Raw genomic sequence first — 27,796 nt, 5'->3', positions numbered from 1 at the left:
GAAACCTGAACTAGGCATCACATAAAGAAAACTACCCATTTCCCTCACTCAAAGAAGTATTATAGATAGTGAATAGATCAAAGATGAAATGTCATTCTTAGATGGATACTCTAGATATAACCTAGTGATTGTAGACAAAGAGGATAGGTTGAAGACCAAATTCACTACCAAGTGTGGAGCATTCATGTATGGGAAGATGCCTTTTGGCATTATCAACTTAGGAGCCCCATTTGAAAGAGCCATGGATGAAGTGTTCAAAGGTTTGGCAAACAAATGCATCATCATCTATATGGATGATCTCATATTTTTCTTGAAAGATAGAAGTAATTACATTATCGAATTGAAGTAAGTACTCCAATGATGTAGTAAATATGGCATGTTCATCAATCCAAAGAAGTGTTCATTTGGGGTTACTGAAAGGAAACTCCTTGGACACATCATCTTACAAAACTAGCATCTCCATAAATCTTGAGCAAGTTGAGGCAATACTCAAATTCTTACCACCCAATAGACGTAAGGATTTGATGTCTTTCTTTGCAAAGATCAACTTCATACAAAAATTCATCAGTGGTTTCACCAAAATAGTACACCCTCTAAAGGATTTACTAAATAAAAGCATAAAGATTGAATGGAAATCCAAAGTCAACAATTATTTTGAATATTTCAAGGTAGCTATTTCTATTTCCCTATTTCTTGTAAGCACAAACTATCAACTATCATTTGAATTCTACTCTTTAGCCTCACAACATTCATATGTTGGTATCCTCACACAAAATAAAGGTGATGAAGATGAGAGGCCAATTGTATTCATTAGTTTCCCTCTAAAGAACATGAAGATGAATTATAAAAACCTTGAAAAATAGTCACTTTCCTTGGTAAAATAAATCATTAAGTTTCACCATTATATACTGTGGAGCAAGGTATACACCATTGTGCTTGACCTAGTGGTCAAGTCATTACTAATGCAAAATGAGCTAGGAGAAAGGAGAGGGAAATGGATGACTATCTTATAGAAATTTTACTTGGAGATCTAACCCATTAAATTAGTGAGAGGGAAAGGGTTTACCAAAATGATGGCTAACAACAAAGAACAAGGCATAGAATCTCATGTGTATGCAAATGAAGGATTTAGAATGAGTGTTTGGTATCAAGAAATTGTGTATTATCTCCTCCCAAATTTATGCCCTTAAGGCATGAATATCTCCCAACACTGAGGTTCAAAGATGAAATGTGAATCCTATATGCTCCAAGATGGGAATTTCTACAAGAGGAACTATGAAGTAATATACTTGAGATGTTTGAACTACAAGAAAGCTAAAGAAGTATTGGATAAATATCATGAAAAATTTGGTAGTTTGCATGGGTTTGTAAAGGCTATGGCTCATCATATGTTTAATGTCTCAATATTATTAGCCTACCCTTTTTAGGAATACACTCGAACACATGCATTGTCATATTTGCCAAAAAAGTGCTAGTAGAGAAAGAAACACAACCATGTCTTTGCAACCAATCTTTGAGGTTTGACTATTTGTCAAGTAGGGGTTGGACTTCATTGGACCAATGAACCCACCATATTCAATAGGGCATGCATTCATATTGACAGCCACCATCTATTGCACAAGGTGGATTGAGGCTAAAACATTTTAGAACTATACTATACAAGTGGTCAACAACTTCCTCAAAGAGAATATTGTGACCAGGTTTGGGATGCCTTTCTTTCTAGTTTGTGACAATAAAGCCTCTTTTATGTTAATTTAATTTACTCAATTAGCCTTGGAGAATTAGGTGATCATTAAGTTTTCATCCAAGTACTACTTGCAAGGGAATAGAGTTGTTGAATCCATCAACAAGAATCTGATAATAGTCATAAAGTGCTTACTCATTGAGAATCCAAGAGATTGGCATACATAATTAAAATATTCTATATGTACTAACAAGGTTAGGGTAAAGAATTATTTTTGTACATCTCATTATTTGTTGGTTTATAGCCAAAATCTTGTCTTTTCTCTCATTTGAATATTCTTGTGTTGAAATTCATGAGGGCATACATTGAAAATGTGGATAGAGTTTAAGTCACATTGATTAACCTTTTGGAGATGAATCAGAAGAGGATAGTGCCATTAGAACATATGTCAAAACATCAAGCTATCTTCAAATGTTGGTTCAAAAAAAGAGCCACAATAAAATATTTCCAAATCTCTAACATAGTCCTCATGTGGGATAAGGCTAAACATAAACCAAGGAGCCATACCAAGTTTTAGTTCTTATGGGTCAACCCCTACTAGATTGTAGAGATTCTAGGGGAACAACGCTTTTAGCTTGTGCACATTGGAAGGGAAATGGATTTCATTTCCATTCAGTGGCTAATTTTTCAAACACTATTTTGAGGCCTGAACTTTAGGAAGATGTATTTCTTTTTCAAAGAATTTAGATTATTCTATCTCTTATAAAGACTAAATACTATTGTCATGTGCAAGAAATGAGGGATTTGCAACTTGCGACTTAGACACTAGGATGATTTCTCTCATTACTAATAATTCACATAAAGAAATTACTGACCAAGTTTCTCATAATCTAAGAAGATAGGAGCTAAGCCCATCCTAGAGCTCTTTGTCCTAAGCATAAAGGTTTTCTCTCATAACCATACCAAGATCACTTGTTAGCATGTGAGTTTCCCAAAGTTTTCTAAAATAGGAATACAAAATATATCCAAAAATGAAGGATCAAGAAATCAAACACCACCTCTTAGTTGCAAAATTTAGGTGTAGTCAAGAGGGTACAAAAATAGAAAATGAAAGAAAGAGGTGTCATAAAGGAATATCCTCAAAAGAAGTAGGTCAAACAAGGTTAGCACTGCCTGATCACTACCTTGATAAAATAAAACTAACTTCCAAAGGTGAATCAAGTAGAAATACCAAACCCTATGAAGCTGAAAAAATACCTATGAAACTCAAATAATCCAAAAATCATCTCTCATTAAGATCCCTCTAAATGAATTCTCAGATATGGTCAAAAGTGGTTAGAAGTATTCATATGAGAGAACTATAAAAGCTCTTTTCAATTAAGGAAGGGTTGTTATGAAACTTCTCCATGTGTGTGTTGACAAGCACTTGGGAATACTAGTGGAATTAACACACTAAAGAACATACTAAGTATAAAGGAAGAAGGTCTAAGTTTCAAGTCAAGATCCCCGAGTAACCTCTTGTAAACACTAGGAATCAAGTCCTAAACTTGGTGCACCTCTGATGACTATTTCATGATAAAAAATGTCTTTCTCATTTTTTTCTTTCATTGGGACTATTTGTTGTGGCTTCACAACACACACCCCATTTTCAAGTTGAAAATGGGGACCCCCTTTTTCACTTTAGGATAGGGAAATTTGTTCTCTCAAAGAGAGAATTCTTCTAGGTTCCTTAAAGAATGATTCCCCTATAGTTTTGGTTCGAATGGTCTTGTGGGTCAAAATCATATAAAGTTACGAACTCATTAAGGGTCACATGCATAGTAGCACATATGCACACCCTTGAAGGGTGCACTAAGTGCACACAACACTATCCATTTAAGGGGGACATAGGTGCACTATATTACCTTGTGCACCCTTAGGATTATACTAGGTTTTCACTTCATGGTCCCACGTGCCTATAAATAGGTAGCCCTTCCCTCACATTGTTATTTTGCATTAAAATTGGGGTCCACAAATGCACCCTAATAGGTGTTCATGGTGCAACATGTGTGCCACTTGTGCACTAATAACAAGGCATCCCATCTCAGAGGCACACACCTTTAAAGGGGTGCACATGCACATGTACACAAATTAAACTTCTATAAATATATAAGGTGCACCTTGTGCACATGCACATGTGCTTCTAGTGTACAAGGTGTGCTAGTATGCCAAAATTGGTTTCAGAAGGGTGTTTAATTATTTTCTCCTCTTTACATCATTTTTTTCTAGTTTGGCTAAGATAGTAAGTGCATTTTTAATCTTTTGATGATGGTACACTAACATCTATCTCTTATGAGGGTTAAAATGGAATCTTCATCATCTTTTATGGCAACAAAGATCACACCAAAACAAGTGACAATAAAAATTTTAGGTTCACTAAAGAAATTATGGTTCATAGACAAACATTTAGATTTCTACGAAATAGAGTTGGGACATATAGATTAGAATGAATTTTTGGTCTTGTGAAACAAGCTAAGGTAGAGTTAACAGATGATATCATCATTGACTCTAAGAAAGTTGTGAATGAAACCTTGAATCTTGTTTCTATACAATCTTTAGACTTGATCATGGCACTAGCCCACCATTATGTATTCAAAGAGAAAGTAGTGAAAAGCATCACTAGGGAGATGGTATTGGACACATTCCTTAATAACATTGAGAAAATTTTCCATGTACCTCCTATAGGTTGCTTTTGGAAAATAACCAATGATATAGTAGACAAATGGTACTAAGAGGATGAATAAGATGCAAAAGGCTTGGTGCAAGAGAAATAGATTCTTGACATGCCCCCTCCTAACAAAAGAGTTGGAAAAGTAGACATGACCCTAAGGTACATGGTAGATGACATTGGTCACTTCATTTTCTTCCTAAGCACAGTCATGGGACTCCTCATAGAAGTTTATTTGGAAATATGGATGGTCTACTCCATAGAGATCATTAATAGGAGAGGCTTGTTGATTAATTAGGCTACAATAATTAGCAAAAACTTGGATGAGCATATCATCTTGGTGAAGTTAGACACTTGATTCTAATTGACTTAATACATTATATATCTCCTAGCAGTGAGGCTGATAAACTATCCATGGTTGGTAAAGAGAGGAAGCATGCAAGATTCTAATTTATTGTTATACATAGTGTACCCCCAGTTGGTGCAAAAGAAGCTCCCATTAAAGAGACCATAATAAATATATTTGAATGATGGTTTTTTCATTGCCATAATCTAGTTCCTTGAAGGGGATTATTCAAAGAGGTTGTATGTGGAAGTTGTCACAAAAGTATCACAAGTGGGTGCTTACATCATTCAATTTAATGCATTCACTTACAACCAGGTGGCTGGAACTCTCATATGTCCAAAGAAGCTTCCATGCTATCCCTCAATTAGGCTTATACTCTTGGAGATCACAAGATAGTTAGCCTTGGCCTATGAAAAAGTAAGGAAGCAACATAAGAAAAAATGGGTGTGGCTAGTCACTATAGGGCCTTTCAAGGTGAAGTAGGAAAAAGATATTGCCACCTATAAAATAGAGGGATCAATATCTCTTGGATTATTATCAAGTGGTTTGCCCCTATTTTGACAACATTGGTATGGTCTAACACCTAGTGGGGAGAGAGTTCATGCCTAATGCAACTATTGGATATCATTAAATGAACTACATAGATGATAATGATGTTCAAATTAGAAACTATTTTAGGAGTCTACAACTCATAGATTGAGCCCTTAACTTGAGTATATCTTTGAAGGTATGGAACAATGATAGCTCAAATATGCTAGATCCTTTCTACAATAAGGATAGAACATTTGAAAGACCCATAATGAATGCCAAATTTGGTCAAGAAGAAAATGATAATATACAAAATTGGGCATGGCATGACATTCAATTGACTAAGGATTGGGTAAAGAAGCCTTTTCACTTGGAACCAGTTCTCAATGCACCAACTTTGTAAGAAACTATAAGGCCCAAGAAGGGCAAGGGAACTAAGGTCACAATTCTGACTTACTGGAGAAGTTCCCTGTGAGACCAAAGACCATATATAAATATGAGCAAGAAGTGGAATACTTCCATGGTGACATAGTAAAGTGGAAGAAGATAAAGAAGGCTATGTAGGAGGAATAATCCCAACTAGAAGAGGCTCAACCTAAAGAAGCCTAGGCACGAACTAAAGAAGAATCGACTCAAAAAGAAGAATTCCCATTATTTCCAAAGAAGGATAGAATTAAAATAGTGGTGGTGGGAGTGAAAAGGAAGAAATTGAAGAAGAAGAACACTCTATCTCTTCAAATCCTAGAAACCATAATTGAGGGGAAGGAAGAAGAGAAAGGAGAAGAGATTTAATATCTCCCTCTGAATAAGAGGACCAAGTAATTAAGGGCTATGAAAGAGGAGAGATAGAAGATTGTAACATAGATGCCCCCATTAACTTAAGAACATCCAATTTAGCTTCAAGAGTTTATGGAATAGGAATAGGATGGGTGGACCAAGTCTATGGAGGGAGATGGTTCTAATGTCTTTGATCTTTCAAATTTTGATTTTGTGCCTATAGGGACTCATTTGGAAGGAGGCATGATAAATAAAAGCCCATGCAAAGACTCATTCAGAAAAGATTGGATTTAACTACCTTGACTTCCATAAGGACCCATAGGCATATTGCCTCTGCCACCACAAAATCTAGTGTCAACCCCTCCTACTACACTAGAGAAAGAAGCTACTCCATTTCCACCTTCAAACACAGAGTCTCACAACTAGATAGTAGGAGGGAATAACTTTGGGAGATTCCACACCAATGAGGTTTAAGAGTAGGGAAAATTTTCTAGAGAGGGAGAAAAAATGCCACCTCTAGTAGAGTCAAGATCCTCTCCTCAAGGGATTGTAATGACTAATCTAGTAGTAGATCCACTATGAATAGAGAAGACCCTAGAGAGGGACGATGGATAAAAAAGGATAGCTTCATTTAAATGATCTCATCATCATGTCAATACATGTCTCCTATGAGTACCATTCTAGCATGGTCAAAATGAGAGATATTAACTCACGAAAGGAGATATGTAGAGTACATGGAGGTGAAAGGATTATAGGTATTATAAAGGAAATGAGAACACTAGAACCAATTCAAGGTGATCCTAAACAACTCATCTTCATCATGAGGAACCAGAGTAATGATCTAATAACACATATAGCTATTCCCCCTCCTCACATAGACATTGAGTAATTTTCCCTCAATGATTATTAGGTAAAGGAAGTAGTATTCGAAAAAGCCACCCTAGATATGACCAAAGTTTGACTACTACAAGCCTTAAGAAAGTGTTCTAACACTTGGATGAAGACAAGGAAATTTTTTTGGAATTATGGAAGAAGAATGATCTATTATTGGAGTATGTGATGGAGGTACTAGGCCCATTAGACCCTGACCATCCACAGATCACTTTATCAACTACCTTTGACAAACAAGATCCAACCACCAAATAAAGTGATTCAATATTGGATACATGCAAAAGATGGCATTATAGTTTTGAAGAGAGAGGGGTATAAATTATTGAGTCAAACATGAACTCATTGCTCAATATATCGAAGAATGATGACTGGTTGGTAACAATAGTAGACAAGGATTTTGGGTTAATGGATGAAGTTGCTAGAAATATGATTGAAAACCTCATTGTTGTTGAAGATCAAAGAGGGAGATTATTGTAAATGAATGTTTTCAATCATTGTTTTTCCATTGATGTCAAACTTGCTATTTGTAGGGATGATATTTTCTTATAAGATTCAAGCACTATCACTTAGTTGATTGATGAGGATTTGATCAACAAGATGTAATAAGAGCACCTAAAGGAAAGGTTTAGTTATGATGTTGTAATGAAGTGAAAGGATCAATTAAGACAATGGTTAAGTAATGTATTGATGACATACTCAAAGACATAGAGGTTGATCACATCTAGAAACATTAAAGGAAGAAGTTGTAACAAGGTTGACTGCAAAGCTTTAACTAAGATCATTAGTAGGTGTTGAGCAAGTTAGTTGAAGCTAAAAAAATTCTTAGTAGAAGCTGAGTAACAAAAATTTCTAGTGTGTGCCAAGTGATCTTCAAGTGATGAGTGAAGATTAGGTGTGGAGCATCAGAAAATTTTTAGTTGGTGCCAAGCATCAGGTAAAACATATTTGATACTGAGTAACATAGTATGTGTCGAGCACTAGTATTTTGATAGTGTTGAGCTATTGCATTATTTCAAATGATGAAGATTCACCAAATCTAAGCTGACATAGTGGTTGCATTGAATTTTTTGAATGAGTTGGAAGATAAGGATGATGAGTTGTTGGCACAGAATCTTATGTAAACCATTTTTGGGAAAATTTTAAAAGATTATTCAAGAAGTTTCTAGAGAAAAGAAAATATGGGTTAGATACAATTAATTGTACCAAATCCATGAAAATTAAAATTGAAAAATGGAAGAATCAAGCAGGAAAAGGTACTCTAAGACTTCTATTTAATAAGTCATAGACCAAGAAGCAAAGAGTTACTGATATTGATGTTGTTGAAGTGCCAAATCTGTGAAGTGGTTAGAAGGGTGTCAAGAAGGAGACATCTAGGAGAAGGAAGAGCACAAAGGCTCTACTTCTATGAGTGGTCATGAAGAGATGATTACACTAGTACATTAAGTATGGAGACTTAAGGAGACAAAGCTTGAAAGAAAAGACAAAATGTTAAGAGTTGCAGAGATTGAAGGCCAGGCAAGGGTATGAGCTAAGAAGTGATCTAAAATCTACAAGATAAGTTGTATGTTGTAGTTAGTTCAAGATTTTATAATACTCTCTAGTAATTGTATTAGATATGAAAATCCCATGGACTTAGGTTGGCCTAACAACCATTTGTAAATCCTTTAATAGGGTGGCATTTCAATTGAATGTTCTAAAGTCCTCTAACTAATCCCACTTTTAATAGGATGGTTAAATCCTCTAACAAGGTCGCATTTAACAGTGTATTGTAAGCCTTTAATAGGGTAGGCCTTTCATAGGGCATCACTTCAGAAGGGTAAAAATTGAGTAGCATATTACTAGTGGTTTTTACCAAATTGGATTTCCACATAAATCATTGTGTCATGTGTTGATTTCTTGTGTGTTATACTTGCATGTTGATTTATAGTAACTTGCTAATTAGATATGTTAAAGCTTGGATGAATGAATGGTTGAATGGTTTCACTATACTTAGTGAAAAGTTTGAATAGGACATTTGGACCTTGAATAATTGAGTCACCCCCACCCCCCTCTTAGTTATTCTAAAGCAATTCTAACAATTGGTATCAGAGCCATCTGCTAATTTAGTTTCAAGGGACTAGAAGTAGAAAGATTAGGATGTCCAAGAGAGAAGTTCCCAAGCTCAACAAAGATAACTTTGCTACATGGCAGAGTTTGATGAAATTGCACCTTGGATCAATAGGTGACTATTCACAAACCTCAATTGGAATAGAACATGTAAGTCTAGTAGGATCTCTTACTGCAGATGACTTAAACAAAAAGAAGGAGCATAACAAAGCAATGTTGGAAATTGCATCTGCACTTAGCTATGTTGAATATGATGACATCAAAGACTATAACACTACATTCAAAATGTGGAAAACCTTATCAGATATCTATGGAGGTGATCAAATTGTCTAGAGAGCAAAGAGAGAAAGCCTAAGAGGGAAGTTTGATGATATGGAGATGGAGGAAGGTGAAAATGCTACTCGGTATGCTACAAGAATAAAAGAAGTGGTGAGTGCAATAAGAATTCTAGGTGGACAACTGGAAGAAGAAACATCCATCAAAAAATACTTAAAAACTCTACTCCCTATCTATGCTATAAGAGTTCCAGCCATTCAAGAGCTGAGGTGTGTACAAGGGAACACACTAACCTTTTAAAGAATAGTTGGAAGACTTACTACATTTGAGCTATCCAATTTTGACAACTATATACCTAAGAACCTTGAATCTACTTTCAAGGCCAATATGATAATAAAAGATATTGAGGAGGACACATCAAGCAAGAGAAGAATAAAAGGAAAGCATGCATCCAGTGATAGCAACATAGATGAGGAAGATGTGGAACAGTTAGAAGCACTATTGGCTAGGAGATTCCATAGAGATAAAGGAAAATTCAAAGGTAAGCTCCCTATCATATGTTTCAATTGTAATGAAGTAGGTCACATAGTTGCAAGATGTCCACAGAAGAAAACTATAAAGAAGGAAATAAGTTCAGGAACAAAAGAGAAGATGACAGCAAAGATTAGAAGGAGAAAGGCAAGAGATGCTACATTGTTGAAGAAGACTCTGATGAAAATGATGATGAAGTAGTCTATGTAGCCATGAAGGATGAATCAGACAAAGATGAAGATGAAAAAACAACATTAGTTACCTGTGTTAACAAGAATGACAAGAGAATCATAGATAGTGGATGTTTGCATCACATGATAGGAGACAAAAGTAAGTTCATTATCTTTACTCAATATGATGGAAATAGTGTTAGATTTATTAATGATGCCCCATGTCAAATTAAAAGAAAAGGCTCTATCAAAATTATAGAGAAAATTTCATGTGATAATGCATACTATGTTGAAGGATTGAACTGCAACTTATTAAGTGTATCACAATTAGGCAATGTAGGTTGCAAAGTTGAATTTGGAAACAAAACTGCCAATATTTATGACATTGATGGAAATATGATAGGAAAAGGTGAACAAACTAGGAGTAATTTATTTTACCTAGATATGGAAGAAGGAACATGTCTTTTTGTTAGACTTTATGATGTGTGGTTATGGCATATAAGGTTGTGTCATGTTAACTTTGATAATTTGATTAGTATTAGCAAGAAAAAGAAAGTTAGAGGATTGCCTAAGTTGAAGAAACCTAAAAACACAATGTGTAAACAATGTCAACTAGGGAAAATTACTAAGTCTAGTTTCAAAAGAAAAACATACACTTCCAAAGAAGTACTAGAGTTATTTCATGCATACTTATGTGGTCCAATAGAAGTGAAAAGCTACCTAGGAGACAGATACATAATGCTATTTGTAGATGATTATTCGAAGATAATGACTGCTATGTTCTTAAAGAAAAAATCTAATGCATTCCAAATGTTTAAGTGGTATTTTGCTAGAGTTGAGAAGGAAACAGGAAAGAACCTGAAATGCCTAAGGTTAGATAGAGGAGGCGAGTTCACATCAAGAGAGTTTGAAACATTCTGCAATGAAAAAGGTATCAAAAGGAAAACATCAACACCAAGAACTCCACAATAGAATGGTATTTCTGAAAGGAGAAATAGGTCAGTGATTGATTGTGCTAGAACCTTGATAATGGAGAAAAATGTTGCACTAAAATACTAGAGAGAAACTATAAGTACTACAGTCTACACATTGAATAGAGTTCAAGTCAAGAAAGGTACAAATGCAACACCCTTTGAATTTTGGTATGGTCATTTACCTAATGTTAAACATTTCAAAGTGTTTGGTTGTAAATGCTATATTTTAAAAGATACTAGAAATGGAAAGTTTGATGCAAAAAGTGATGAAGTCATATTTCTTGGATACTCCACTAGAAGTAAGGCATATAAGTGTTTGACTCCTAACACTAATAAAGTTGTGGAGAGTACAAATGTAAATTTTGATGAGCATGCAGAAGTTAAGGTTGATGAGTAAAGAAAACAAAGGATTATAGATCCTTTGTAAACTTCTACAAAGGAATGGCAATTGAAGACAATGATGCAAATCAAGTTGGGAATTAGCAACAAAATTTAGTATCTATCGAGTCTCAACCAATGAATGTTGAGTTGCATTCAGAAGCTGAGCTACAAAATGTGGAAAATGCACATTCTAATTCTAAAAATAGTATGCAAGAAAGGAATGATGAAATGCCAGATGAACAAGAATGAAATGACTCTGAAGCTTAAGGATCAAACATGGATAGAATGATTGAACCTAGATTAGCCAAGTATGTAAGAAGACATCACCCTGCAGATAAAATTATTGGTGACAAGGAATAGATTGAGGAATGAATCATATCTACTAAGAAAGGTTGAACTCAAAATACTGAAAGATGTACTACAAGATGATGACTAGTATAAAGCCATGAAAGAAGAGATAGATTAGATTGAGAAGAATAAAACATAGTCTTTAGTTCCTAGACTAGCTGATAAGAATGTGATTGGTACCAAATGGGTTTTTAGAAATAAAACTTGATGAGAATGGTGAAATAACAAGAAAAAAATCCAAATTAGTTTGCAAAGGCTACGCACAAGAAGAAGGATTGGATTATGGAGAGACATTTGCCCCTATTGCAAGAATGGAAGGAGTAAGAACATTACTTGCATATGCTACATATAAAGGTTTCAAATTCTACTAGATGGATGTGAAGTCTACCTTTCTAAATTGTATATTGGAAGAGGAATTTTACATAGAACAACCAGAGGGATTTTTTGATGAGAAGAATAAGGACATGGTCTGAAAGCTACACAAAGCACTTTATGGATTGAAGCAAGCACCTAGAGCATGGTATGAAAGGTTGCACAAATATCTTGTGAAAATAGGTTTTGAGAGAATAGATGACAACAGCAATTTTTACATCAAAGCTAAGGAAGGTAAAGGCATTTTGATATTAGAAATCTTTTTTGATGATATAATATTTGGAGGAAAAGATGTTTTGTGCAAAGGCTTTGCTGATCAAATGAAGAATGAATTTGAGATGTCAATGTTTGGAGAAATCAAATTCTTTGTTGGATTATAAACACATCAATTGAAGCATGGAATATTTGTGACCCAATCCAAATACATCAAGGAAGTACTCAAAACATTTGGGTTAGAAGACTCAAAACTAGTCAGCACACCAATGGCAACAGGTGATAAACTATCCAAGAATGATGAGTCTGCTAAAGTAAATTAGACATTGTATAGGTCAATTATTGGAAAACTACAATATGTTGTACATAGTAGACCAGATATTGCATTAGCTATTGGTATAGTAGCAAGATTGTCTACCAATCCAAGAGAAAATCACTTAATGGCAGTAAAGAGAATATTGAGATACCTGAAAGGAACTGATGACTTTGGTCTATACTAGAAGAGGAATGAGAAGTTTGAACTAAAAACCTACACTGATGCAGATTGGGGAGGTAACATTGATTATAGAAAAATCACCAATGGAGGAGCACTTTTATTAGGAAAGAGGTTGATTACATGGCCAAGAAAAAAGCAAAGTTACACCTCACAGTCTACTGCTGAAGCTGAATATGTGGCAGCTGCTATAAATTGCACCAATATTGTATGGATCAAAAACTTGTTGCAAGGTATGAAGGAAGAGGTAATTGAGCCTATGAAACTTTATTGTGATAATACAAGTGCTATCAATATATCAAAGAACCCAGTAATGCATGCTAAAACTAAGCATATTGCAATCAAGTATCACTATGTAAGAGAGCTGGTGGAAGACAAACAAGGGAAGATGGAATATGCTAGCTCAAAGGAACAAATTGCTGATATCTTCACAAAAGCACTACCCAAATATGCTTTTGAGTATCTTAGAGGTAAGTTAGGGGTGATACCCCTAGCTAAGGCTACTTGAACCAAAAAGAAAGTATGCCCTGCATCAAATAAGCTAAATGTTGAAGATTTTATATGTTGATGTAGAGGAATTTTACTTTGGGATCCATGCCTAAAGTAGTAGAAGTGCTGAAATTTCAAATTAGTTACAAGCAAGGTGACAAAGGGAAACATTAAAATGAAATTATAAGAGATACATCTACATATCAAGATGCTCATATGTCTTTGGTATTGTTGTCAAAGAGGGAGAAGTGAACAACTGATCAATCAACTATTGATGATAAAGAATTAGAAAAGAGGAAGAAGATATTTAGAGGGAGAAGTTGATAGAGGTTGATCAGAACAGCAGAAGATGAGCAATACAGAGGGCGAAAGACAAAGAACAAGGGTACAATAGCAAAGAGGGAGAAGTTGAAATGATGCAATCAGAATAGTAGAAGGAGATGTGATGTTACAATTTACTTTTTGGCATTTGACTTATTGTTCTAACCTAGTAAGCTTTTGGTAGAATAGTTTAGTCTCATGGTTGATTAGTTTGGTTTCCCATCAATGTGAAAGAGGGAGATTATTGGAAATCTGATTGAAAAGCTCATTGTTGTTGAAGATCAAAGAGGGAGATTGTTGTAAAAGAAAATTTTCAATCATTTTTTTGTCATTGATGTCAAACCTACTATTTGTAGGAATGATATTTGCTTATAAAATTCAAGCACTATCACTTAGTCGATTGATGAAGAGGATTTGATCAACAAGATGTAACAAGAGCACCTAAAGGAAAGGTTGAGTTATGATGTTGTAATGAAGTGCAAGGATTAGTTAAGACAATGGTTAAGTGATGTATTGATGACATACTCAAAGACATAGAGGTTGGTCACACCTAGAAACATTGAAGGAAGAAGTTGTAACAAGGTTGATTGCAAAGCTTTAAGTAAGATCATCAGTAGGTGCCAAGAAAGTTAGTTGAAGCCAAGAAAATTCTTTTTAGAAGCCAAGTGACAAACATTTCTAGTGTGTGCCGAGTGATCTTCAAGTGTCAAGTGAAGATTAGGTGTTGAGGATCAGAAAAATTTTAGTTGATGCCAAGTGATCTTTAGGTGTCAAGCATCAGGAAAAAAATAGTTGATGTCGAGTAACACAGTATGTGCCGAGCACCAATATTTCAATACTATCGAGCTGTTGCATTATTTCAACTGATGAAGATTCACCAAATCTAATCTGACATAGTGGTTGCGTTGAATTTTTTGAATGAGTTGGAAGATAAGGATGATGAGTTGTTGGCACATAATCTTATGTAAACCATTTTTGGGCAAATTCTAAAGGATTATTCAAGAAGTTTCTAGAGGAAAGAAAATATGGGTTAGATACAATGAATTATACCTAATCCATGCACATTTAAATTGAAAAATAGAAGAATCAAGCCAGAAAAGATACTCCAAGACTTCTATTTAAGAAGTCATAGACCAAGAAGCAAAGAGCTGCTGATACTATTTTTGTTGAAGTGCCAAATCTATGAAGTGGTTAGAAGGGTGTCAAGAAGGATACATCTAGGAGAAGGAAGAGAATGGAGGCTCTACTTCTATGAGTGGTCATGAAGAGATGATTGTACTAGTACATTGAGTATGGAGACTCACGGAGACAAAGCTTGAAAGAAAAGCCAAGTTGTTAAGAGTTGCAGAGATTGAAGGCTAGGTAAGGGTATGAGCTAAGAAGTGATCTAAGATTTGCAAGATAAGTTGTATGTTGTAGTTAGGTCAAGATTTTCTAATACTCTCTAGCAATTATATTAGATTTAAAAAATCCTATGGACTTAGGTTGGCCTAATAGCCATTTGTAAATCCTTTGATAGGGTGGCATTCCAAGTGAATGTTCTAAAGTCCTCTAACCAGGCCCACTTCTAACAAGGTGGTTAAATCCTCTAACAAGGTCACATTTAATAGTGTGTTTTAAGCCTTTCACAAGGCATCACTTTAGAAGGGTGAAAATTGAGTAGCATGTTACTGGTGGTTTTTCCCAAATTGGGTTTCCACGTAAATCACTATGTCATGTGTTGATTTCTTGTGTGTTATACTTGCATGTTGATTTATAGTAACTTGCTGATTAAATAAGTTAAAGCTTGCATGAATGAATGATTGAATGGTTTCACTATACTTAGTGAAAAGTTTGAATAGAAAATTTGGACCTTGAATAACTTATTCACCCCCCCACTCTCAGTTATTCTAAAGCAATTCTAACAGAAGTGGCAACCTAGACCAATGACTTGGAAGCATTCCAAACAATAAAGGGTAGAAGATATTGAATCCTTCTAGATATATACTCAATAGAGGAATTAGATAGGGTGGATGATTAGATAGAGAAGATAGTGGTTGGTAATAGGGTTATGATCAAGCTATATGAAGATATCCATGATGTAAAATATAGGGCCCTCAATCAATTTTTGGAAGGTGGTAAATATTATAGTGCAACTAGTTCTAAGATTTTTTAAAGATGACTCTAGTACTCAATTGTGCTCAGTTGAAGTAGTGCAATAATTTTGAGCATTATTTAAAACTGCATCCTCAAAAGATGGTGTCAATGTATTTTCACGACTAAGGAGGCATTTACTAGTACATTTGTCCATTATTTTTTACCAACATTTTAGACCAAAGGTCATTTTGGATTGTGAATTAAAACATAATTGTTATATGTTCCAAAAAGGTCAAAATTTAGATGTAAGTCAAGTCTATTGTCAAAATTTTGACCAATGGGAGATATAAACAAAAAATAAAATTTAAAGTTCATTTCATTCTATAATTTTCATGGGCGGGAGAAAAGGATTATGCACCACACCATTATTGAGAAAATAGGTATGATCTATATACTTTCATCCATGCTCTCCTTTCATGATTTTTTTTGCCAAGAATTTATCAAACTTGATTTTATATATTTCTAAATATTTCTACATTTATAATTTCTTATCCTTGTGATTGACAACTTGCAATATTTGTTTTTGCATAATTGAAGAAGGAAGAAAGGGGAAAATGAATTTGACCCCCCAAAGTGAATAAGATATGAATTTGAATCATTCCTTTAATATTTAGGAGTGAATATATATTTTGTCTCTTGTTATGCCCTAGATGTGTGATGCCCACCTACAATAGAACTTACAAATAATGCTCCATAAAATATAGCTACAACCCCATAAATGGTGGTGTCATTTGCTAAAATGTTACATAGCCTAAGCTCCCCTTAACATATATCCACAAAAATGATTAATCTCAAACACCAACTACAAAAAAATACAACTTCTCCCAATTAAGCCCCTACTAAAATACACTAGAAGGAGTGGATGAGAAAACTTTAATTTATATATCTCACCTCTTCGTTCAATATTGTGTTAGTTGAACATGTTTGTTTCCTGAGTCAACCTCCTGTTGAAATTTTCTTGCTTTTCTAATAACTTAGTAATCTAGATTTACTTTTCAGTATTTTATTCTAAATTTGGTAGTCTACATTGTAGCTTAAGATATTTTACCCAATTTTTGTATGTTCTAATTTTTATTAATTCTTAATGGGTGTTGAGTAATCTTGTCATGTATTAAATGTTCCCAGATCTTATCACATTACTACTATTGGAAGAGACAAGTTATATGATTTTTTGTGCTTGATTGGAATTTGTATGATTTTTATTTTTTTTGTTGGACCAAGTTTTCATAACATCCATTTGCATTGGGTTTTATGATTTACCATTATAGCCATAGATTCCTCTTTTAGAGACAATAATTAACTACATTAAGATGTAAAAGTAATTTATGAGTCACAGTAAAATACCAACATCAAAGAACACTCTTTCTCTTTTTATCTAGTTACAAGTCACAGTAAATTGCTGACATAAAAGAATACCTTTTCTCTTTTTATTTGGTCCTTAATAAACTATCCATACATTAGTCACCACTCCATAAAATATATATTTTTAATAAAATAAACTATCCAAGTTCATTTTGAGGAAGATAGATCCTTCTACAATGAGCACTAACATGTAAGACACAATATAACATGATAAAAAATTAGATCCAATCACCCCAAAAAAAGTTAAAATATCTATATTATAACTACAATGTACTTTTTAACTATATTAATCATTTAATCGAATGGTAATAAATATATTATGTTATGAATTTAAATAATAAATATGATTAAAAGTGCATCCTAGGTCTCTATATAGTATTCATTAAGAAAGGACAAATGCCCACATAAACATTGCTTTGAATGATCAAAGCTTATTCTTCTCAAACATCCCATAGAATGTTTGTTAGCTGGTTTGCAATTCCTAGAGCCAAACAAGCATTATGAACACTTTCTATTGTAGCTTTAGAACCAAGAGATATTCCCATCACAAGGTTGCTCATTAAGCCCCTTGTCCCAACATTGTAGTAATAGTAAAGGTAGAGATGATCAAATTTTATGTATTGTGACTTTATTAAGTCTAGTATCATGTCCTGAATCATGTCTTAAAATGGATGAAAAATAAAAACATAATGGCATAGGCTCAAGTCTTAGAATCTATTTTGAAACTAGCTAGGTTTTTGGCTTATTTATGCCAAAGATTTTTTGTACTAAACTCTCTAAAATATTGAATAAATACAAGATGAACTACATTGATTATGTGGATATTGAGAAGAAAATTTGAAATTATTTCAAATAATGTTGCATCTATCATATCATATAGCTTTACCATCATAAAGATCCTCAAACATCTTTTCCCACTAACAATGTGGTGTAGGAGTTATGTCTACAAAATTGGAGCCATCCACAAGTTTGTTTATCCTTCTACACCATACTATTATAGATTTTAAAAAAAATGTTTACATCATAATGTAGTTTCTATTATCCTTTCCCAAAATGTAGTTAGAATTCATAGTAAAATGCCAACATAGTCCTTTTGGTATTTCTACATTAGGGTAGAATAGAATTTTCATTAGTTATTATTATTTATGTAATGAAATTCAATAGTCAATCTCATGCAATTGTATCTTAGGTACATACCTTCTGATTTCATTTATGCTCATGTTGCTACATATCATGTTCTATCCATGTGCATATATATTAATTATTGTATTCTACATGAATTTTTACTTCTTGTTGATTGGGATGTCATAAATTTATCATTTTTATATGGATTCTAATTATTATTTGTAGTTGTGATTAAATGTATCCATTCTATGTGTGTTCTAAAGTAATTTTATATGCCCCAAACATAGCTCTATGACTAAAGAATGATTCCAATAAAAAGTTAGCATAAATGTAATGTCCCATTTTTAGAATTTTATTACATTGATCTTGGTTCATTAGATCTAGTTTATTAATGGTGGATTTTTGTTTTAGAACTAGAAGTATGTACTTACAACTAATTCAACCAAATAAATAGTTGCTCAACCGAAAAGGTCCAACTAAGGGTTAATGGTAAATAAACATCCGAGCTAACTGATTTGGTATATCAATAATATGTATTTGTATATCTAGTAAGAAACTTAATACCTCATCTATAAAACTATTTATAATGCATTTTTCAATATTTTTTTTGTAACATCTATATCTATTTAATAATCTATGTCTTATATTTTTCTTGAGTCTTCATCATTATCCAAATCAATTATCTCCATCCTCATTTCTCTAACTTGTAAACAATACTGAATATATTTTCTTCCATTATGTATACCAAATTTCATATTATAGTCTCATATTCTTTGGTATGGTATGGACTTATATTTTTTTATTGTCTCATTGGTTCATTATGATTCTTCATGGTAGCAGTTATGAATATCTTACATCCTATTACATTTGCAACTGCATGATGTTCTAATGATTTGTTCTTCCCTTTTCCCAAGCACTTATTATTAGGTGATATTTAACAATACATATAATATGGTGTATTCAATATGTACCACAAGAATGACATTGTTCTAATCAATTGAGAGTTGATCTCTTATAGTTATAGCTAGTGTGGATCATTTATGTCACTTTTGGTATAATGTTGATTGCCTATCAAAATAAGTCAGTTGATTGTTCTCATAAATCCAATGGTCTATAATGGTAAAAATTGAGTTTTTTCACGCCAAAAACATATATATTTCCTCCTTATAGAGTATCATCTATTGTATTGTATGATCGGAACTGGTTATTACATGTATGTTCCTTATGATAATTTATTGCATTTTCCCTAAAAGATAGTTCATTATCTTTTGTAGAATCTTCTATGTAAAGTAACCTCTACATATAATGGAGTATCTAGCTTCTTATAAAAGGATCTATCTCTAATTAGACATTTTATCTTATTTTTCTTTAGTCCTATAATAGATTGTCTCCATCCATTAGCATAGATGTATTCTTCTAACAATAAGGTGTTAGGTTGGCTAATAATTATAATTTTACTAGAAAATAATATTCTCAGTGTGAAATTTAATAAAATTATTTCACTGGATATAGAGTTGGCTAATTACCATAGTTGTAGCATTCCTCCTTCACATTGCATTCCCAATAAGTATTCAATTTTTTATAATGTAACACTCATTGAATGATATTTTTTGCATATAAATAATTATCCATTGAATCTAATTGGATCTACTTGGATCTAAGGACTTGATATACACATGTATCTAACCCACCAATATGAATCACTTAAAATGGATATACCCCTCTATCATGGAATAAAATTGTGATGCCTCACCTAATCCATCATAGCATAGATATCTTATTTGCATTTTGATACTCAGGACTTGATATTTTGATATTTATTTGAGATTTTGATGGACTATGATTCATAATATCTACTTGATTTTGGTATTGATCTTGGTGACTTTTTCCTATGATATATATTAGGACCTAATTTATGTTGGATGATTTGACAATTATAGATTCTACATTTCATCATAATGTTAGGAACTGGATTATGGTATGGTTTAGAATGTTATTTTGATCATGTGATTAAGTACTAATGTGGATATATAGTTTTTGACATTGTAATATTTTAAATTCTTTATATGAAATGATTAGGAGAGAAAGGTTAATTATGATAATTAAGGGTGTTAATGTGAAAGGTTCATGCACCTAGACACATGTATTTTATAAAAAAATTATTGGGTTACTGATGTTTTGGTTTAGTGCGTAGGAAGTTGAACCATGGAAAATAAATTGGGGAAACAAGGCTCATACTTATGTGGACACAACTTAGCCAAGGTGAATCTATGGAAGATTCAAAGCCTCATTGTGGTGTGTTTATTTTGTAAATGTAAGGTTGCATGTGTATGGTAAATTTAATTTCATAAATACACTAGGGACATGTCATGCCGATGTGTAGTGTGTTTTAATATTTCACTTGACACTTGTAATTTTTAATGTGTTGATCTAAAATATCACCTAGGATTTTAGTCTTGGTTGCACTAACCTTAAAATAATTACCTTTCAAAGATTAAGTAAATCTAGTTGGAGAAACAATAGGATGGGCCACCATCAAGGGAGATTCGAATTCAAACTTGAAAAGGATTCTAGAGAGTTAATATGATGGGGACACAACCCAAGAACATAATGGACACAACAGAAAAGGGGAAATTGTATTGCTGAGAAAATAAGCTAGTACAATAGTACAGAGAAAATAAACTTCAAAACATGCCCCAAGGGCTTACAATAGCATAAATCTGGAGATAATTTCTCCTTTCAGTACCTCCTCTCAAACTCCACTCCGAACTGCCTTTTACAATGCCAAAAATCTCCTTAAATAGACCTCGGAGGGTTAAGGACTAGGAGTACATTCTAGAAAGTGCTAGTAGGCATCCACCGACGAAATAGAAGGTTCTGGAAGCTGCGTTAGAAGTCGGTGCAAATCTAGAAGAATCCAGAAACAGTAACTGAACTTCTGGGAGGCATAACTTTTGAACCGTAGCTCCGATTGATGAATCATTTACATTTTTGGAAAGCTCTCGAAGCACTCTATAGCCCTATGGACTAGCTTCGCTCGTCTCCCATTTTTTGACCCTTTTTGAGGTCATTTAATGCCCCAAACCTGACTTTGAAGCATTCTTAGGAGGTCTCCAAAACCCGAAAAACTGCAATAACTTTCAAACCGTGGGGCCTATTGACCTGATTCTTTTTTTGGAATGCTGTAAATCATGATTACATTCATCTAGCCAATTCACACCTTCTAGTTTACCGAAATGATGACCCAAATACATGCTCCTATTTTTTTGGGATTTTCAAACGCACTGATAGTTGAACTATGAGAGTTGGAACCTTTATTTGAGCCAAATGGGTATCCAAAAATGTAAAGACATGAAACAAAAACTAAGTCTAAGTACATTTTTTTGGGTGACACAAGATTGCCCTTATACCTCTAGATGCTCCTACATCATAATAAGTGGTCCCAAGGTGTCATTTTTGTGAAAACAAGCCACCCATATGTTAACAGAACATGTTAGAGGACTAAATTTGACCATTTCAATGTTTAGATAGCCTAGGGCACCCCTTAACTATAGCATTCTCCCACCAATTCAAAGCTTGAGTGATTCTATGGGTATATTCCCATCTTTTCACATAGTCAAATGTAGTAAAATTGGCAGGGACAAAGTTTTAAGAGATAGTGGCTTGATTTGTTTGCCAAATGGAGTTAGTGGAAGAGCCTTTTTAGTGAACTTTGACAAACTAGTGGAGTGTTCACCCACTTTCTAAATTTAGAGACAATTAGGGTTTGGAAAGGGAGAAGGGAGCTCTTCGACAACTTCCATTTACCTTTATCTTGGACCAAGGTTGGTGCCCATGCCATGGCTTTCATTGCACTTGTTCAATGATATTGTTCTTTCACATTTTGTGTTAGAATTCATGTAATGTGTTTGTGTTGATATTGTTGGTATGTGCCATTGTTTGTGATGGATTTCTCTTGCAAATATTTTCTTATTTTTGTGTGTATGAATTTTAATGGGTGTTAAAGCTTCACTCACCCTTGGGAGTGAAGAGAAGCCTTGGGTGAAGGGATTAGTTGGGCTCAACAATGAAGTTGAGAAATTCTCCTGTTGGAGAGGGTTTAGTTGTTCATGGACTATGGGCTCCATTGAAGCCATATGCCTTGTTTTGTGATATGAGAGGTATAAGTGTATTGGTGTGTTGAGAAGGATGAATCTAATAGCCTTGAAAGGGAATATGCAATTGCAAATATTTATACTTGTATGGATATGGCATTCTCCTCTTTGGAGAGTCCACCTTCACCCATGTCCGATGATTCCAATGGAGAATCAATTGTATTAATCCTTGGGAGGGAGTTTATATATGTTGTAATGTTATGTTGTATGCATTATTGGTGCTTCATTGTAACCTGTTTGAGCCTTGTTTCCCCTATCTTGGTTGATGGCTTCTTAGAATCCTAGATTGGAAGATGAGCCTCTATGGTTCTTGGTTTTATGTTCTTTTTGTAGGTTTGTGAGAATGAGATCTATGAAGAAGTTAGGGTTTTCCCCTTGGCATTGTTGAAGAATCAAGTGTTGTGCTCATATATCATGTAGTTGAAGGAATCAATCCTTCCCATGTCATTTGTAATTTGTTGAGATGGAAAAATATCCTTTTTAGTTTATGATATGTGAGAAGTATTTACCTCCTATTGTATGAAAATGTAAGGTGGAAATTTAGATTTGATTTTATGCATATAATTGGCATTGTAAGAAAAGTTGGTATTGTCTTCATAGTTGTTTCATGTAAAGGAATATCCATTGTTGTGAAATTCGTGTTGAAGTTATGTAATTTAGTTACTTCTCCTCATGTAGATTCACGTGTCAATCAATAATTGAACTTTATAGATTGCTAATGTGAGATATTTATTGTAATAGTTATTTCTTTTAAACTTAAGTGATTTCATTGTAAGATCCTATATTATGAATTTTGATACAATGGAAATAAAATTTCTTATGTTTTAATAACCATATACATGTATGAGAAATATTTCACTATGTTCAAGTAAGAAGCAATTAATGAGATTATTCATCATTTGGAAGAATATAATTGATCTAGTGCAAATATATTATATTTTCTCATTTTATTATACTTGTGAAATTTAGTTGTCCAATGGAGTGGATAGATCTAAAGGAAGAAGGTCAAATCAACAATTGAATATAATAGGGTAGTCAAATTTAGTCACCCCTAAACTCATATTCATATCCTATCAAATGGAGTATAGGAGAAAATGCATTAAAACTCTTAGTGAAACCTTGTTGTAGATGCACATTTACTCTCTAAAAATTGTATGGAAGATGGTAATAATTCCCCTCCCAATTACATACTAATATTTTAATCTAGGGAATATCCCTTGGAATCTTCCTTGTAGTGGTCCCATGACTATCAATCCTTTAACCAAGGAAAACATGAACTAAAACTAATATACTAAGGTCTATGACAAGACATGACCGGATAGGAGGATAGGAACATAAATAAAATAATCGATGAATATTCTTGTGTCATGTCTCATAAGAATAATAAGAAATAATATGGGTCTTAAAAGTTTTGAAACTAGGTAAATACCTAGATTAATTATCCCTTGTATAAGGAATCACTTGGGTCACATGCATAACTTATGCAATTGGAAAATGAAAATAGCCTAAACCTAAACCACTAAAGTAAGATATACATATATTAAAAATATATATATACAAAATTTCCTATCATATTTTGGCACTAGCTAAATAGCTAAATATTTTCACCGACCCATAGCCATCTATCAGTCCTCTGTTTGAAACAATTATGTGAGTCCTCTATCAGTACATTTCTATTTTGTCATAATAAACATATAGCATGTTCAAAGTGATGAGGTGGCTTGTGGGGGCACATGAATTGCCAAGAGATCACAATTTATGTGTAGAGTTCCAAAAAATTTAATAATTGACATTTTGAGATTTAGTATCTAAAACATAGTTTTTAATTGAAAATATAAATTATATCATTTTATTTTTTAAATATTGTAAAGGGTAAAATGTTAGAATAATTAATTTAGATGAAATTTTGCAATTAGATAAGTAAATTATATAATAATAAGCATAACAAGAAATGTAAAGTTAAATGAAGACATGCAATATAATAGTACAAGTGAAAAAATTAATGATTGAATGCATGTATTTGTAATAAATCAAAAAACAAACTTATAATGAAAATTTATTAATTTAAAATAGATTTCATTATCATTTTCTTTAATAAAAATAAAGTATTGCAATCAATTTTAGAATTTAAATATATTGTTGATTTACACAAAATTTAAACTTAATTTTTTTAAAAAAAATTATGTATGTTGAATGAGCATATGCAATTGTTATGTTAGAATTGTTAATAAGTCACAATGAAACATTATATTAAATTAAGTCTATAATATCTCTTAATATTTTATTTACTGAGAATAGAATAATCGTATATGATATATAGATAGGTGAGAAAAATTTTATCTTAAAAATAAGTTTTTTATTTCAATATTATTAATTTTCTACCTAGATATTAGAATTTATATTTCCATAATAATATTCTTATAAGATAGGTGATGTGGTAGAGGAAAAAGAATAGAAATTGCTAGATATGGGTAGAGGATGTTTGATAGGGATAAAAGTTAGTTAGGTATGGAGACTTTAGTACCTTTCCATTTTTATCTATAGTTTTTTTAACTCCAATTTTTTTAATCTTTAAATATAATTTATTTTATCAAAATTACAAATTTGGTTAACTCTTATAATATATTAGTGTGTAAAGTATAATATTATTTGATAAAATATTTTTATTTTATTTTATTTTATTTTATTTTATATATGGGTTGTTATTAATATTTATTTTCTTATAAGATAGTTTTATAATTATGAAATTCAAATTCAATAAATTATTGTATTCATTTCATATAGAAACCAACAAGAATCAAACAAATTAAATATAAATTATTTTAACTTGTATAAAATCAACAAAATATTTGAATTGAAAAATAGATTGCAATAATCATTTTTTATTATAAATTTATATAAGTCATGAAATAGTTTCAAGTTGTAATATAAGATGATTAGAACATATAAAAAACCATAGTATAAAGCAAAGAATCTTATTATATAATTCCATATGTATAGAATACATTACAAAATGATGGTAAGAATGGGTAGGTAGATTTGCAAGTAAAGTGTAGAGTTAGGTATTGTATAACCTTGTCAATTGGAGGTAAGGGATAGTTAACACTTAATAGACCAAATTAAACGTCGATATAATTAAGTAAAATAATAAACCATTTTCTAGGTGTAGTTGAGAGATCATTTGTTTAACTTATATAATTATGGTTCAAAAATTATTATATTGTAAATGAATTCAATGTAATATGTTCTAAGGAAAATAGGAAAACAAAAAAACTATTCATATGCAAGAAATGAGATGAAAACTCCATCACCCTAATAAGGATCAATTTGATTAAGGAAATGAAAGTATATTGTCATCCCTATAAATATAAGCAATAGATATCCCAAACTATTAATTCTTCTATAACCTAGTATAGAAAAGTATAGTTCCCTCTGTGATGTCCTAAACATTATCTTTTTCAATACACACACACACACACACATACATATATACATATATACATATACATATATACATATATACATATATACATATATACATATATATACATATATACATATATACATATATATATATATACATATATATATATACATACATACATACATACATATATATATATACATACATATATATATATATATACATATATATATATACATCTATACATATATACATATATACATACATATATAGACATGTATATATGTATATATGTATATATGTATGTATGTATGTAGTGCCTTGAATTTTGGGCATGCAAAAATCTATTTATATATCTCATGTATGAGAATTTTTGTCCCTATATGTTAACCATAGCTCACTTATTTTTCGTTAGTGAAAGATCTCTTTCTGTAGAATAAATTTAGACATTTTAGTAAGAAAGGATTAATCCAAGAGAAGAGATGATTGATCCATTCTTGAAGAAAGCACTATTTAATTTAATGAAATTAATTCCATTTATTTTGAAGGGGTAAATGTTTTTAACTTGGAGTAGTGAAATAGTGAGGTCATAAATGGAGGACCCCATCCCCAAGGAAAAAATTGGCAATAACACCCTAGTGAGGTTTGTGCCTTGATGAAAGAAATAATGCACCTCAACCATTAAACTATGTCAATATTGGTAAAAGTAATTGCAATCTTAATTTCTAGTACAATGCAAGGTGGGAGAATCCCCAAAGGAGATGTCGTAGCCCCCAGCAAATAACCACATAGCAGAAACACAATAACAATGCAACAAGAATGCAAGATCTAATACCAAATCACAACCCTTTATTCATAAAAATAACTAATTACATGTAATATGCCCAACTACAAGGCCTTCTAAGTTAGGGCCAAGTACAAACAAAAATTACATTACTAGTTCTACAAGATTTCATAAGATCCAACTTAAAAAACTAATGCCAGCTAGTCCAAATCCATGATTGGATAAGAACACCAAGAAGAATCTACACTTGTACCCTCAGGTCCACCAAAAAATCCTCTAGTTCTTAAATTCTAGCTCTATCTCTTCAAAGTTCACATCTCCACTTCATCCCCTTCTCTAAGCTAGAATGCATAACTACCTAAAGACTCCACAAAACCCTTTACTTATACCCAACTAAGCCACAAGATGGCCTAGCTCATTACAAACTAAATTAAATACCTTACATTAAATATAGGTCAAGCCACAAATTGGCTACAACACTAAATTAAATACCCATACATAAATTAAATGCCAAAAGTTGGCTCACAGACAACTTGCCACCAACAGAAACCAAGACCAAGCCGAGTGTCAACAAAACAAATCCAAGCATTAGTAAATTCCTAAGCATTGCCGAGCTTCATAGACCATGATGATCTACCAGACCATGCCCAACTACCAGACCATGCTGAGCTCCATAGACCATGCCAAGCTACCAAACCATGCCAAGCTATCAAACCATGTCAAGCTCTGAGTGTATGTCAAACACTAGTATCTACCAAGCTCCACAATACTTAACCAAAATCCCTCCAAACATGTAGGATTGCAAGCAAACCCAAGATGCTCCTGCATCAATCTCAATACCTTAGTAGATTATATTTTTAGTTAACATTCCAATTCTAGAGGCAACCTTCTAAGTAAATAAGTTTCTAATAAAGTTTGAACATCTCTATACCTTTGAGGATAGTTGGATCTAACCACCAAGAATTTATTTAGTCCCAAAAGTTTGGATCATAGAACCACATTTAAAAAAAAATTTAAATGCTCTCTTCTATGGAGGGGAGTCACCATTGACATTGAGTGAAATTAAAAAATTTCCTATAACCAAAACTAATGAGTTGTTACTCTTCACTTTCCAATTTTTGTTCACCAACCTATGAGAGATAAGAAAGGTTTCTAAATGTTTATAAAATTCACTAGAATCCAATTTTTTTTTCAATTGTAATGG

This window comes from Cupressus sempervirens, chromosome 11, assembly GCF_028749045.1.
Source record: "Cupressus sempervirens isolate cs-2001-9-10 chromosome 11, ASM2874904v1, whole genome shotgun sequence".
Lineage (NCBI taxonomy): Eukaryota > Viridiplantae > Streptophyta > Pinopsida > Cupressales > Cupressaceae > Cupressus > Cupressus sempervirens.
This window is presented reverse-complemented; position numbering follows the sequence as displayed.